The sequence below is a fragment of the Eutrigla gurnardus genome (genome assembly GCF_963514095.1).
Source record: "Eutrigla gurnardus genome assembly, chromosome: 1".
In the NCBI taxonomy this organism is placed as follows: Eukaryota; Metazoa; Chordata; class Actinopteri; order Perciformes; family Triglidae; genus Eutrigla; species Eutrigla gurnardus.
The window spans coordinates 19,722,257-19,739,163 of NC_139915.1; positions in this window are offsets into that span (position 1 = coordinate 19,722,257).

Below are 16,907 nucleotides of genomic sequence, written 5' to 3' on the forward strand. Positions count from 1 at the left end.
ACGGAGAAACAGGAAATGACGCAAAGCGCTTACCGTCAGAGAAGTCTCGCGAGATGATAAGCCTCGCTACCTTTAGCGAGAGTTTCGTTCCATCAACCTGACTTGAGACACTCTCCGCTAAGTAACCATGGGAATTTATCCGACCAAACTAGCCTGCCCCGGGGCAGGCTAACCATCAGGCTTACTTTAGCGGGGGTTTCAGAGAAGTCCGTCTGTCGGAAACAACTGTACCAGCAGAAGGTTCCGCCAAGCCTAGTCCTCGTGATTTCGTCACGTGAAAGACCAAAAATGACCAAAATTACATATATGAAGTACAAACAGACTATATTTTCATCAAGCGTCTAAAAATACATGCTTGCAATTAAAAAAATATGAATAAATCGTTTATTTTGTTTAAGACCGACTGGCCATATGATTATTTAAAGCCCCCGGTTGGGTGAGTGGTGATGCACCTGCCCTCGAATGTGGGCATCGCAGGTTCATGTGTGTTTTTGTTTTTTGTTTTTTTGCCTGTCTTTAGATCAGAGAATTAGACCAACATTTTACCTTAACTATAAACCTTACCTATAAATATGTCATACAATTTCCCGAGAACCCAAATATAACTTGCAAAAACATGATAGGCATAAAGATATTATTAATAGCATGTTATAGATCCCAATGACAAAGGCATTGCTGCATGCAATTTTCAGCCACATAAATTCCTTTCAGGTGAGTTTCTTAATAGATTCATTGAATCTAAAAAAAAAGAGAGAGAGAGAGAGAGAGAGAGAGAGAGAGAGAGAGAGAGAGAGAGAGAGAGAGTGTTCCGGCCAAAGAAAGTAGTTTCAAAAAGCTCCATAGTCGGGGATCGAACCGTGGCCTGCCGCGTGCAAAGCCGGTGCGTTACCTAAATCACTGTCAGTGTTATATTAGAACATGTTATTCTTAACGCTACTTCCGTATTTAATCGCTCGGTAATTCTTGCCCAAGCAGCCTCGCGATCTTTATTTATCACTACAGTATTCCCTTTTTTGGTTATGATGGGTTTGTACTCCTCATACAGTTCCATCAATAATTTTTGCTCTGGTCTTTTCTGCCATTTTCTCGATGATTCGACATTCACGATTCTGGTCTGGCTTCATATCCCGTGAACGGCGTAACACACGACAACGTTAACCTGGCTTGAATTACCCCTCTGGATTTTTTTTACATCTGCTTGCCATGTTTTCATTTAGAGCGAATCTGAGTTGTGGGATTTCAACGGAGAACAAAAAAGTGGAGTATGGACACAGTTGAAGGGTCAGGCGGATCTGTTTGGTCAGCTAACATTACTTGGACTTCACTACATAACTGTTCTGCTGTATCAGGTAAGTATACATTTCCCTTCCCTTTGTAAAATCATAACCTAACGCAGTGTTTGTGTTCATTCCCTTAATTTACAGTGATGGTCTTGTCAAACTGTATCATATAGTCGTAGGTGATTAACGTTATTTTAGCACATTTAGGTCATTTCGGTCAGCACCGAAATGTGTTTCTGAAAACATTTTATGCGAGAAATAAGCTATGCAGTTGCTGAACGGTCAGTTTCAAAGATTTTCGACAGCTTGCGGGAGGCGGCGCCCCGTCTCTCAAAACTCGCTGCGACGCGAAGCCATTGCACGGCAAACAAACAAAATAGTGTAGTGCTGTGTCCATTTATTCAACTCAAGCATTAATTCAAGAACAGCAATAAGATTTGTGGCATTCAGATAGCACCATACAGCTTCACTTCTACTTGAAACAGAAGCACTGATGTCAACCTGAACACTGAAGTAAACATTCATACTGGGAGTGGTACAGCAGCCAGGGAGCTACCTCTCCTAGCATGAATGTTTACTCCAGTGTTACTGTTGACTTCAGTGCTGACGTTTCCAGTAGAAGTGAATATCGCTGCTTCCTGCTCGCTCCCGTTCGCGTCGTCACTTCTTGTCCGCGTATCTTTTGGGAAAAAATACGTATATCCATACCGAACACCACAGCTAACTAGCGACTAGAGCAACTGCGACCATGAACGTCAAGTACTAACAGCGTCCCTCTCATGAGTCTGACTCAATGACCCGCCTCCCCAGCCCCTGTAATTGGCCAGCACGTTTGTTCGTTGATTCGATTGGTTGAATTGTATCGACAAACCGAGATAGGAATATTAGAGGGTTGGCCACTCCGAGGTAAAAAACAAAACCCAAATAAAATAAACAGTTTCCAGCCCAGGGCAGGCACGGCCATATCTATGGGCAAAAAAAACTGACTCTGGATCAAGTAATAATAATAGAAAAATAAATAAAATCTTTTTTATAGTAAGGACTTTTCAGTGGATCTTACTTTGTCCTTTTCCCCTTCCCCCTCCCCCAGGTGCACCAGAGATCCAGCCTATTACTGGCAATTTGGAGGAGGATTCTTCTTGATCTGCTCTCTCACCTCTGGTACAGATTAATTGACCTTTTGTGGTATGTTTTGATTTTATTTGATAATACACTGTACATTTAAGGTTAAATTAAGAGGGCTGAATAGGCTAAATTAAGAATGTAATGCGTGTGCACAAATACTACAAATATTATTGGAACTACAGAGCCCCCAGGGACAGGAGAACATGGTGGAAAACAATATAAAACTGAATTTACATTTACATTTAGGTCATTTAGCAGACGCTTTTGTCCAAAGCGACTTACAATAAGTACATTTGTCAAAAGAAGGAAACAAGGAAACCACAACGAATCATTGCCGATAAAGTAAGAGCTAAATATAGAACAAGTGTTAGGTCCTCATCTGAGTAAACTAGTACTTCAAGAGCAACAGTGCTACGATCAGAGTGCTATAGGTAATTGGATTGGAAAATACGAGCTAAAAAACAACTGACAACAACCCCCTCAGCCCAGCACCTCTCCACCTGTTTCAAAAGTGAAACGCCATCACCTCATCATGATAGTACAGCTAACAGACAAGATAGACACATGGAGAAATTACATTTTTAGTTTTTCAATTCTTCCTTTGGGGTTTCTGAAGAACTGTTTGTGAATAATTGGTTGATATTGTAAATTTACAACTCAATACATTAAATAAAGGGGTTTTAGAATCAATATTGGTGTGTATTTTATTTATAATTAAGTTTCGCAACCTACTTTAATTGAAACAGTGCAAACCTTTAGATGTATCGATTTTGAATTTCCTAAGTATGTTTTGAGTTGAGGATATTTCACAATAATCTTTGAGCAGCAGAATGAAAATGTTACTTAATCTGAATTAGATGTATTATTATAGATATTTTACTTTAATTTTAGGGTTTTTGTTTGGCAGCCGTAGCTGCCAGTAGTTTGACTGTTTTTTAAGGTGTTTTTTAACTGTTATTAAAGGTGTTTGATTGTAATAATTTAGGAAAAATCTGTAGAATAATGTTATTTTTCTACAGAACCTTTAGCACTGTCACTTTATTAAAGGTGTTTGATTGTAAAAAGATTAAGAAATATTTGTAGAATAACTGTATTTTTCTGCAGAACTTTTAGCATTGTCACTTTATTAAAGGTGTTTGATCATTAAAAAATAGAAAAAAATCTGTAAAATAACGGTATTTTCCTGCAGAACATTTAATGAGATTTTCTGTAATAATAATGTTTTTGCACTTTCTTTGAATAACGGTATTTTACTTTAATTTTACGGTTTTTGGTTGGCAGCCGTAGCTGCCAGTCATTGACCGTTTTTTTACGTTTTTTTATCTTACAGTGTAACGTACTGCCTACTCAGCATGTATGTACTTTCATCCTGCCTACTAAAACAACGTTTCAGTATGCAGCTACCCTCAGACTGGTTTTTTTTTGGACATCTCGTCCTCAACTTCTCTCACGTAACTGAATCGATTACATTTGCGGTCCGAGCTCCCCTTTAGTGGACATTTTCCATCCATCCATTGTCTACCGCTTATCCTGTATTAAGGGGGGGCTGGAGCTGATCCCAGCTGTCATTGGGTGAAGGCAGGGTACACCCTGGACAGGTCGCCAGTCCATCGCAGGGCCAACATGTAGAGACAGACAACCATTCACGCTCACACTCAAACCTACGGGCAATTTAGAGTCATCAATTAACCTATCCCCATCCTGCATGTCTTTGGACTGTGGGAGGAAGCCGGAGAACCCGGAGAGAACCCACGGTTACATGGGGAGAACATGCAAACTCCACACAGAAGGACCCAAACCCGTCCCGGGAATCGAACCCGGAACCCTCTTGCTGTGATGCGACAGTGCTACCCACTACACCACCGTGCAGCCCTGGAAATTATTTACCCCCCCCCCAGACTTTCCTGTTAGGGTGGACTGTGCAAGGCCCTCCTTTGTGAATACCAGGACAGCCAGCTCCTGGGCAAAAATGGTCATGCGGGAGCTATTCAGCCGCAGGAAGGGCCTCTTTGTAACTGTCACTGTGCTGCCTGCCAAGGGGCATAGGAGAGAAAAAGAGGATAAATTGGACAGATTATTTCTCCCTACTTATGAGGAATGAACAGACATTATCCAAAGATTAAACAATTAAATCTTTACAATCTTTACAAACACTGCTCGTATATAAAGACCACTAGGGAGTGGTGTTGACAGCAAGATAAATCATATGACTGATTTGTGAAATATAACCTATTAAATCACAGCACTTTATTGCTGAACCAATTACCAACAAGATGATGCTGCCAAAGACAAAAGGTCCATAGTGCAAATATAGAATTCTTTATTAGAGTTGAGCCGGATACTCGGCTGAAACGAGTATCCGGTACGGATAAAGCACTTTTGCCGAGTACGAGTATTATACGAGTAATACGAGTCAATATCTGTGCTCGGATTAAATAAAAATCCTCATTGGGTAGCTGACTGTGTCTGCGTCCTGTGATATGCTACAGCCCCTCCCCTACACACTCGCAGATGTGTTGTTGTGTCCGCTCTGATCACTCACACACAGAACAGCTCTCTGTCTCTCCCTCAGTCACTCAGGTTCGCGGGTCGTTTTCCGTTAATGTTTAGGGTTTCTTTCTTCAGCTTCAGGTTTGTTATTACTTAGGTTGGTACTTACTTATGAACTAGTAGAGTTCTGGTACTTCGTTCAGACGTGGTGCCGACTCGCGTTGCCTGTCGGAGATTTTTCTTTTTCTTTTTTTAACCGTCATCTGGCTGCCTGGCTCTAACACTTTCTTGCTGTATTTCGTGAAAAAATAAAGCTGGTAGTGGTATAAATATTGGAAATCAAGCTACACACACACACACACTCTCACTCTCTCTCTCTCCCCCTCTCCCTCCCCCTCTCCCTCTCCCTCTCCCTGCCGGTCGTCGGAGTTTGCTGTCCTGTAAATAGTTTTCTAATCAGCAATAAATAACAATTTCTGATCAGCCCATATCAATTGCATGCTTAAAATAACATACCAGTTAAAACCTCGCTCATTTCAAGACAACCAGACCCACTTCCGGGTTAAATCCCGCCCACTTCCGGGTTAGGCCCCGCCCATTTCCGGGTACAGATACAGATACAGATAATTCATATGGTTAACAGATACAGATACAGATAATGCTGTACTCGCTCATCCCTATTCTTTATGAATGGACTGTCAAGTAATGAACATATACAATACAATTCATCCCTCAATTATATCAGGAAAAGAAGAGGTGCGCGCACATCACAGGAGTGCAGGTGCTGGACCAAAAAAAGTAACTAAGAAGAAATAATAAAGGTCCGCACACTGATTAAAGCTCCCAAACATGGATTTATTTAACACGACGTTTCTGACATGTTGTCCTTCATCAAAAGTGCAATGCAGAACAGGTGTAGGGGGTGGGGTATATGTACCTGGGAATGGGGGAAGGGGTGTGTCACTCATGAGTAAAGAATATATACAAAATGTACACAAGGGGGCCATAGTGACCCAAACAGAACAACCAATCAATATTGGCTGTAGCATTAAAGAACAGGAGAAATTACATTAAGGCCTGCTAGAGGCTCATATAGCAATGTTGATGTGAAATGGTCTAATACAACTCCATAAATATCATTTTATAAATATCACATTGTAAACTTGGGAAGTTAGAATAGCCTACACAAATGTTCAGTATTTCATAAGTAATGAGGAAACATGTGAGCTTGGAGAGAATACAACAATGAAAATACAAATATGAAACAAGTGATAAGTTAAGATAAAAATGTCTTCATAAATACATCAGCCTACTGAAATGGTAATTTAGACCAGCTGAAGACATGGTGTTCAGAGTGTGAATATAGTAAGTCTCACGTTGTAATAGTAAACGTTTATGGTCACCACCTCTTGGGGGCTTGTTAACTTTTTCTATCCCTGTGTACTGGAGGTAACAAAGGTTGTGGCCGGCCTTTTTGAAGTGCACCGCCACGGGGTTGCGTTCGTCCCCGCATCTGATATTGCTTCTATGTTCACTGATCCTGGTGCGTAAAGGTCTGGAGGTGCAACCTACGTAAGCAAGACCACAGGGACACCTGATTAAGTAAATAACATAGGGAGTGTTGCAAGTGATGACGCCACGTATCTTGAGTGTCTTACCACTATTTGGATGTTTGTATGTTTTGCTTTTGGTTTTTTAACTTTCACTTAAAGTATATTTTAGTATAATATATGTCTATAAAGTGTAATATAGTATAATTATTTTAAAGTGTGTTAAAAGTGTTGGCATGAAAGCGTGATGCTAGTATACTTTCTATATATACAAAAAGTATAATTTGTGTAAGTACATTTTCAACATACTATCGGAAATATAAATATACTTGAAATACAATAAAGTACATTTTTTCGCTTGGGTGTGAATAATTTATTCGTCAAATAATCCATGTTATATATACAGGTTGCAATAAGTGTACCATGAGAAATATAAGTACTGTTTATCATCAAATGAATAGGAAAACGTTCCGAATAAATGTAATATCTTGTGTTTTCTGTTACAGGTTGGTGCCAGAGGGCCGTACTGCAGGTGAAACCTCATGTTCCCCCACTGGGCCTCTTTGGGTAACGAGATTTAAGGAAGGACTTAGATGGCATAGATGGGTTCCATGTCCATAGTTCCAAGGAGAACCGTGTCCACTAGGGGAGCATAGATGGGTTCCATGTCCATAGTTCCAAGAAGAACCTCGTCCACTACTTAGCGGAGCATAGATGGGTTCCATGTCCATAGTTCCATGGAAAACCTCGTCCACTGCTTACTAGCGGAGCATAGATGGGTTCCATGTCCATAGTTCCGAGGAGAACCTCGTCCACTGCTTACTAGGGGAGCATACATGAGTTCCATGTCCATAGTTCCATGGTGGTGTTTGGGATGACAGCGACAAAGCCGAGCCACTCCAGCAGTCACTCCAGCAGTCCTGGGACATCCTTAGAGGCTCGCAGCTGCAGTGTCTAATCCAAATGTCCGGATCCCTGTACTGCAGGAACATTATTATTATTGAGGTTTTATTTTTGTTCGTCAGTGGTGGAGTTTATAAGTAATACCACACGGTATAAGCTCTTGCAGTCAAATGTTTCCTGTTAAATGTTTATGATATGGTTTGGAAGGAGGGGCTAATTATTAACTTCAATAATATAGGAATAGTAGGTAGAACATATAATTGGATTAAATATTTTGTATTTGATAGAATTATACAAGTTAGAATTCGAACAGCCTTATTAAGAAAATATAAAATAGAGAATGGTACTCCACAGGGCAGTATAATTAGTCCAATACTCTTTTCAATAATGATAAATGATAAATTCTCTTGTTCAGGATAACATTGGACGGTCATTATTCGCTGATGATGGGGCACTGTGGAAAAGGGGAAGAAATAGTAATCATATCCATCCATCCATCCATTTTCTACCGCTTATCCTGTATTTAGGGTCACGGGGGGGCTGGAGCCGATCCCAGCTGTCATTGGGCGAAGGCAGGGTTCACCCTGGACAGGTCGTAGTAATCATATTATAGGGAAAATACAAGAGGCAATTAATATGGTTGAAAAGTGGTCATATTCATGGGGATTCAAGTTTTCAGTTGAAAAAACAAAAACAGTCATTTTCACCAGAAAAAGACGTGTTAATGCACAGATAAAGATGTATGGACAAAGTATAGAACAAGTGAAAATCTTTCAGTTTTTAGGTATGTGGTTTGATGCAAAGTTAACATGGAATGAACACATTGATAAGATAAGTACACTCTTAGAAATAAAAGTGCTAAGTAGAACCATATAAGGTTCTTCGGCTTGTCCTCCTAGGAGAACCCTTTTTGGCTCCAGGTACAACCTTTTTTTTTTTTTTTTAACCTTTATTTAACCAGGAAAAAGACTCATTGAGATTAGAAATCTCGTTTACCTAGCCAAGACAGGCAGCAGCATTATCATACATACACACAAATACAACACAAACATTGAAGACACATCCAAAAACAGCAACATTTGAAGGTCAGCTACAGTAATAAAAAAGCCTCAGGCAAAACAATTACAACCAGATGTTTCTGCCTCCAGGTCATCCAATTTCACCTTAAAAGAGTTCAACGAGACCAATTCATTGTGCTTCAAAGTTTTTTGTAACATTTTCCAGGCAGAAGGAGCAGCAAATCTAAAAGCTTTCTTTCCCAGTTCAGTTTTGACTTTAGGGACAGACAGCAAGAACAAATCCTGAGACCGAAGTCCCAGCATTACTTCGGTTAATGTAGGACAAAAGGTAAGAAAAGGTCTCAGTCTGCGTATTGATAAGGAGGACCATCCAACCAGCTCATACAGCGTACAGTGATGAGTCAGTGCTTTAAAACCAGTGATGAACCTCAGAGCTCCATGATACACAGTATTAAGAGCATGTAAGCTTTGAGATGAGGCATGCATAACATCGCTGTAGTCCAGAACAGACATAAAAGTAGCAGCAACCAGTCTCTTTTTTGAGTTAAAAGAAAGGCATGATTTAATCCTAAAATAAAAACTCCAGACTCCGGCTGAGGTTTGAATATAATTATCAATAACTTAACCTATGCCTCACAACTTAAATTAATCTTTTCATCCGCAGCCTAAAAGCTTATGCCTGCTAATTAATCAAGACTATTCTTTACATTTAGGTCAAGAAAAAGTGGTCCGATTTAAAGCTGGCCACCAAAAAGCGCGTTGCTGCACTGAAGCGCAGCATCAGGCAGACTGGAGGTGGCCAACCAGACTCCAGCCTGATCCTGACGGGGACCGAGGAGAAAATTGCCTCATTGATAGAGTCCATCTCTGGCATAAGTGGTGGAGGAGACACAGACGCACTCGCTTCAGAGCCAGAGCAAAATGGTAACCAACAACCCCCTTTTGCTTGCATTGTAAAAATCAAACTGACTGTACACAATTTCTTACAAATAATTAGGCTTACACATGTTACATGGGTGACATTTTTATTGTATTAAATGCTTCAGAGCCAGGCACCAGCATGATGTCGGCCAGGTCTCCTCCCTAGAGCGGTCCCACTGCTGCCGAGAGTGAGCGCGTGCCCTCTGCCCCCCGTGCTGCGCCCAGACCAAACATCATCACTGCAGAGGTTATGGAGAGACAGGGGGAGATATGCAGTCTATTGACAGCAGTTGTCGGCGCACTTGGGGCAATAAATGACACCCTAAAAGAAATAAATGAAACTATAAAAAAGCCATAATAAAATGTTCAAATGACTATACGTTGTCCGTTTAGTATGCCTTTAGCCAATTTTACCAACAATACTTCACATTACTGATTAAATACTGCAGAGCATTTGCACGAGTTTAAGGTATACTTTACGTTTTAAAAGCGCTGAATGAGGTCCTGTCTCCTCCGTATAGCCCCCAGTGGAGGCTGTGCTGGCCATGGGCATTGGCGCGTCTGGCTGCACCGCAAATCCACAGACTCAGATTTGAGTACACAAGCTCAGACCTGACGTGAGATCTGATCGCTCACGTCCAAATTGATAAATGCCGAAGTTTGCGTAGAAATGGTCGTACGGATGTTTTTCTGTCGTATGTTCGTTTGATAAATGAGGGCCAATGTGTCCTGTCTGTAAGATAATTTACAAACCATCCAAAAGTTTTTTGAGACAGTCCGGCTTTGAATAGTCTGTGTTTGAGCACAAGGTGGTCCACTGTGTCAAACGCCTTAGAAAGATCAATGAAGAGGGCTGCACAATGCTGCTTGTTATCCAAAGATCCAATTAAATCATTTAAAACTTTAAGAGCTGCTTTTGTTGTGCTATGCATTTTTCTAAAACCAGATTGAAAGTCAGATAAAACATTATTACAATTTTAAAAATCCTTTAGTTGATCACTAACAAAGGATTCCAAAACCTTTGCCAGGACAGACAGTTTTGAGATAGGCCTGTAGTTATTTAAAATAGTGGGGTCACCCCCTTTAAGCAGGGGAACAACAAAGGCTGACTTCCAGACATGAGGAATTACATTTGTGTTCAAGCAAAGATTAAAAATGTGTGTTAAAGGAGTGGCAATAAAATGTGCTGCTAACTTCAAAAAGTAAGGGTCCAATTTATCAGGGCCTGCAGCTTTAGTTGTGACCAAGAGCTTGAGGGCTTTATGTACCTCAGAAACTGTAACAGGACTGAAGGAAAAAGTCGGGTTTGAAGGATCCTGGCCAACAGACTCCTCTGTAGAAGAGCAGTCATGTTTAGGACAGGATGACTCAAATAAAAACCCAGAGGCTATGAAGTGTTCATTAAAACAATCGAGCATTTTGGCCTTGTCTGTTATTTTTCCCTTATTTTTACAATGCATGGGGGAAGCTCCACACCTTTATTATTATTTTCTGATAATGATTTAATAATTTTCCAAAATTTTGATGGGTTTGCTCAGATTATTTGATGTTTAAGAAAGAAAATAATTAGCTTTGGCCTTTCTAATTTTAACTGTACATTCATTGCGCAGCTGTCTGAAAACCAGCCGATCAAAGTCCTGTTTGGATCTACTGGCTTTTGCCCATGCTAGGTTTCGTTTTTGCAGGAGATCTGATAAGTCTGTTGTGAACCAAGCATTGTTGCGGCCTTTCACTCTGTACTTTTTTAGTGGAGCATGCTTGTTAATTATACTGTTAAAAACCCTCATAAAAGAAATCCCATAAAGGTTCCAACTTTTGGAGGGTTCTACCTAGAACCCAACGAACAGAACAGGAGAGGCTGTGTAGGTCCCAGGGGAGAACAAGTCAAAAGTCAGCATAGGTCCAATGGAATCAGCAACATGTTGGCGCTGGTAATGGCGACACGCAGCAGCAGTGTGAGAGCAGCAGTGCGTGCAGTCTGTGTCCGACAAAACTAGGGTCTTTTAACTGGTTTTTAACCCTCTTAATGGTGTTTTTTTATCAGTTTTAAGCCATGGTTTTTAACCTGTCCCGTGTGTCCTGTTTTATCGTCCTACTAACCTTTCTGTGACTGATCTGTGACTGATCTGCATTGGAAACTGAGGCAACACGATGACTTACCTCAGTATGTTGGGCCTTTTTTTGCTGTGGACGCTGTCATGTCACCTTTTATGCAGTCTTTCTGTGGACAGAGAGCCTCTTCAGTACAATCGGGAATTCCTCCTACTACTGCTACTACAAGTGTGGACACCGGGGATCCCTCTACAGTTTTCCCCGTGGAGATCATCCGGCCGCCGGACCCTCTTGCAAGGAACCGGAGCCGGGAACCCAGACCAACGGTGAGGAAAAGAGGGGGACGCGGCAGCGTGCGCCAGAGGCTCAGGAGACAGGGACACCGGAGGATTCCCCTCCCTACGGTCATCCTCGCAAATGTCCAGGCGCAACAAAGTTGATGAGCTTCAGGCAAATGTGAAGTTCCTGGTGGAATACAGCAGTGCTTGTCTTCTTGCCTTGACGGAAACTTGGCATAAGGAGCATGACTTACAGTCCAATCTGGAGATAAGCGGCTTTGGAGTCCCCTTTCGTGTGGATAGAGACCCTGCAGTGACCAGTAAGTCACTTGGCGAGGGCTTGTGTCCGTAAACAAGGAATGGTGTATTACAGTAGTCATTAGAAGTCTTACCCTTAGTTAGCGCGTCGCAATTAGATATGATCAATGTGTCTTTATTAACAGGCTATGTGCCACAGTCATTTAAAGTAGCTGTAATTAAACCTCTTCTTAAGAAGCCTACTCTAGATCCAGGGGTTTTATCAAACTACAGACCAATATCAAATCTTCCTTTTCTCTCTAAGATCCTTGAGAAAGTAGTCGCCAATCAGCTGTGTGACTTTCTCAACAATAACAGTCTACTTGAGGACTTCCAGTCAGGATTTAGAGTAAATCATAGTACAGAGACATATGGAGCTAGAACAGTCTCATAATTCATAAATGCACACAGAAATTCATAAATGCACAAAAAAGATTTACAAATGTATTTGGGGATTTGTATATACATGTGACTCAAAACACAAATACATTTTCAATGCACACACAAATATGTTTCATTTCATATGTAAGTAAAAAATATTCACATATAAAAAACAAGATTCATAAACATATTTCCAATGCACACACAAATCTAAAAAAAAATCACAAATACATGAATGTTTAAGTATTTGCAATCTTCATCAAATACGTATTTGGGGCTTGTTACATTCATATATGAACTGTTGGACCTGTATTTACAAAGTGCTTTTAATTTGTAAACCTCCCTGCATTTGTGTGTGAAACTTTTGAGACTCCCCTGACGTGACTCTGATCCACAAATGCGTTTTTTCTAAGAGGAGGTTGTCTGTAGCCAATCAGATGTCTCCCTCTTTTACAGCCAATCACATGAGTGTCTCCCCTCCTCCGGACGGCGGAGACGAAAGATGGCCTCTGGCAGTTCAAATGTAAGTAAAAAGTACTCATTTCTTGTGAATCTTTTACATAAGTCATATTCCAGAATTATGAATGACTGTTTAGCATGAATCGTGACGCTAAATCAGGTCTGAAACCTGTTTTCAGTGACAGAAAGTAAATGCATTCAGCTGTATTTTTTGTTTGGTTGTTTATCGGCTGTGTTTACCATTTCGGGTGCTACCGTATGCTGGTTAGTTAGATAAATTAGTCCTCAAACACATCATACAGTTTGACATTAGAGTTAGCATTACAGAAGCAAGTTAGGTTTAAGTGTCAGGAGTCATTCACGCAGCGGCGTCATCGGCCGTAGCTTACGGCTCCACTAACGTTCATCTTTCCTCTGTCCTGTGTACTGCGAAGCCAGTTTAGTGGGTTAGCGAGGTATGTTGAGTCTGTACTACAAGTCAGTCAGTCAGGCTGTACTACAAAGGTGGCTCTCTTTTAGATCACCACGGTAACTTATGCTTAGCTCATAACCTGGTCCCGACCAGGTTATGTTCAGAGTTTAATCATAAAACCGGCTATAAAAGCGCTGCTGTTTCACTATTTAACTAATTTACAGCTTGCGGCACCTTTACTTTGAAAGTCCAGTGGAGCTGGATCAGAACGGAGCGTTTGTACGGAGGGAGAGATCAGCTGATCCGCTGCTGTTGACTTTATCTCTGAGCGTCTCCACCTACAGGTGTTCTCCTCACCCGTTGAGCTGAGCGTCAGGAGCTCATTATATATTAGACTATAGTCTATATTTTACTTTTATATACAGTCAGTCACCACTGATAGAAGTTGTTCGCTCGCAGCAGGACGGATAATCAGATGGATAATCGGTTAAGTTAATAATTTAACTTAATGTGGCCGTGAATAAATTAATTCCGATGTTTCGCCTGTTATATTTCAGTGTCAAACAAAAAATACAGCTGAATGCATTTACTTTCTGTCACTGAAAACAGGTTTCAGACCTGATTTAGCGTCACGATTCATGCTAAACAGTCATTCATAATTCTGGAATATGACTTATGTAAAAGATTCACAAGAAATGAGTACTTTTTACTTACATTTGAACTGCCAGAGGCCATCTTTCGTCTCCGCCGTCCGGAGGAGGGGAGACACTCACATGATTGACTGTAAAGGAGGGAGACATCTGATTGGCTACAGACAACCCCTCTTAGAAAAAACGCATTTGTGGATCAGAGTCACGTCAGGGGAGTCTCAAAAGTTTCACACACAAATGCAGGGAGGTTTACAAATTAAAAGCACTTTGTAAATACAGGTCCAACAGTTCATATATGAATGTAACAAGCCCCAAATGCGTATTTGATGAAGATTGCAAATACTTTAACATTCATGTATTTGTGATTTTTTTTTAGATTTGTGTGTGCATTGGAAATATGTTTATGAATCTTGTTTTTTATATGTGAATATTTTTTACTTACATATGAAATGAAACATATTTGTGTGTGCATTGAAAATGTATTTGTGTTTTGAGTCACATGTATATACAAATCCCCAAATACATTTGTAAATCTTTTTTGTGCATTTATGAATTTCTGTGTGCATTTATGAATTATGAGACTGTTCTAGCTCCATATTGTACAGCCCTCATCTGGTTGGCGGTGTGCATCTCAATGACACCATGTCCCAGAAGCGATCCTGGGGCTTTGGTCAGAGAAGACAGCCGTTAGTCAAGATCTGTACCGCCATCTGTGCCAGCATCAACCTCTCCCAGTTTTCGCTCCTCTCAACCACCACCTCCTTTCTGCAGAATCACCGCAGACCCTCCTTAAGGCGGTAGGAGTGTGCGCCCTCTCGATCCGTATTGGGAAGAAACAGGTTGACCATTTAATAAGCGTAGCGCCCAAACTACATCCACCATTCCTTTTAGGTGCTGATATTCTGGTCAGACTTGGCACCAAACTGGACACGGTCAATCAGATTCTGTGGTCCCAGGCTAATGCTAAGAGCGAGCCCCTGCCCATTGAACTTGAACACCTGACATCAGGCCAAACCATCCCAGAGGCATGTCAGGTTGCCAGCGAAGTTGAAATGATGGTCCCTGCCAGGACCGCTGGTGTCCCCATCCGGCTTGCCATCCTTAAGGGACAGAAGATGCCTGGCTCCCAAGCATTCTTCCAGCCCTTACCCCATTTCTGGGAACTTAACCTTACAGTCTGCGGCACGCCCCTGCTTGAGTTGAACAATCGTTCGACCTACATCCTGGTCCAAAACTTAGACGATGTCCTTTTCACATTCCCAACCGCAGTGATCACCATGGCCCATCGTGAAACCCTTCACGGTGAAGCCATTTGTGGCACAGCACTGGGAAAAGGGGGTGATCTGGTCATCTACGCATCAACTACTCGGTCAACAGAAGCAACCTCAGGTGAGTCACACCAACCACCTGAGGAACTTATTCGGGCTTCGAGTCTGAGATAACCCAACAGCTTGCCAAAGCAGATGCCCTCACTACCGAGGACCAGAGAGACGCGCTACAGAAGTTGTTCCACGACTTCCAGCCGATCTTCTCCCAAGACTCGCAGGACTGTGGGGAGACCCAACTTCACACGGTCTGCATCCCCACGGATCCGAATGCGCCACCAACCTTCGTACGCCAGTACAGGATCCCGTTAGCCGCATACGAGTCTATCCGAGACATCCTGGATAAATTGCTGGAGAAGCAAATCATCCGGGAATGCAACTCAACATATAATTCTCCAATCTGGCCGGTCTTGAAACCCACTGGGAAATGGCGTCTCACCATCGACTACCGGCCACGGAACAAACAGGTTCCTCTCTCCCGCTGGCCCATGATTCACCGGGATCAGGAGCTAGCTAAGGTCAAGGGAGCCCGCTTCTTCTCAACGGTAGACATCGCTAATGGTTTCTGGACAATGAAAGTTGATCCAACAGACCAATATAAGCTTGCCTTCTCCTTTGGGAACCGCCAGTATACTTGGAACCGCTGTCCTTTTGGGTATTCGAACTCCCAGCCGAGTTCAACATTTTCCTACACAAGGCGATGAGTGACGCGGCTGCACGCGGTAACCTCATCTATGTGTACGACATCCTCATGAGGAGTCGAACCTTCGAGATCGTCGGTAAGCTATCACCAGTGGCTTACCGCATCAGGGTCTCACAACCAAGGCACCTAGCCACACACAAGTGGGTTCATGCTAAAGCCATACTAAATGTTAGGTTTTGGAGAGATACCACACACATCCCACAGGCTAACTCCAACCTCCTCCCGGAGTAAGCCTAGCGACCACTAACCCCTTTTCCTTTTCCTCGCTTTCCTTCCGTCTTCGTTCTGTTTTTCATAATAGGAATGGGTCCTGTTTGAAATTTCCAGAATGAAATGATAATGCTGATGTTTGTATAAATTGTGCCTTAGTGATGTTTAATATAGGTTAGATAGTTAGAAGTCTCTGCCCAGACTTTGCCTCAATCTCTGCCCAGACTTTGCCTCAATCTCTGCCCAGACTTTGCATCAATCTCTGTCCAGACAATGCCTCCAGCAAAGTTATGGACTTTAACCTGAATGAACTGTCTAACCTCTTTTCCATGGAATATACAGACTGTTTGGACTCCCACGTGTTTCAAGGAATACATGGACGGTTCAGCCCTTATGTTGCTCCGAAGGTTGAAGTTAGGTAATAAGGCTTTGTTAATTGCAGTGTTATTGGTTGTGATCATTATTACTGATTTTAATAAATCTTATTATATTATAACTAGCGGTCTCTTGTGCTTGTTGTGTATATGTCACTGGATTACAGCAGGTTGTGAAGGCTAGTGCTTGAATTTCACGCCCTTCTTAATTGTTAGATTGTTTGCTCCGAAGGTTGCGTCCCACACCTCAACCTTCAGACCAAAAGGGGGACTGTTGGGGACCTAACCGTTAGGACTACACAATGTGGCCTACAAAAGCCTACACATGCGGCCAGGACAAAGGAACAAAGGAGATAAAAACTACAACCACCATTTTAGGGTCACCTCGCACCTGGGTTCGAGGTGCGACGTCACACAACTGGTGCCCTATTGGCTGACAATCTTCAGGGAACCCCGGGGGGTCCCCTGGAGCGGCCTA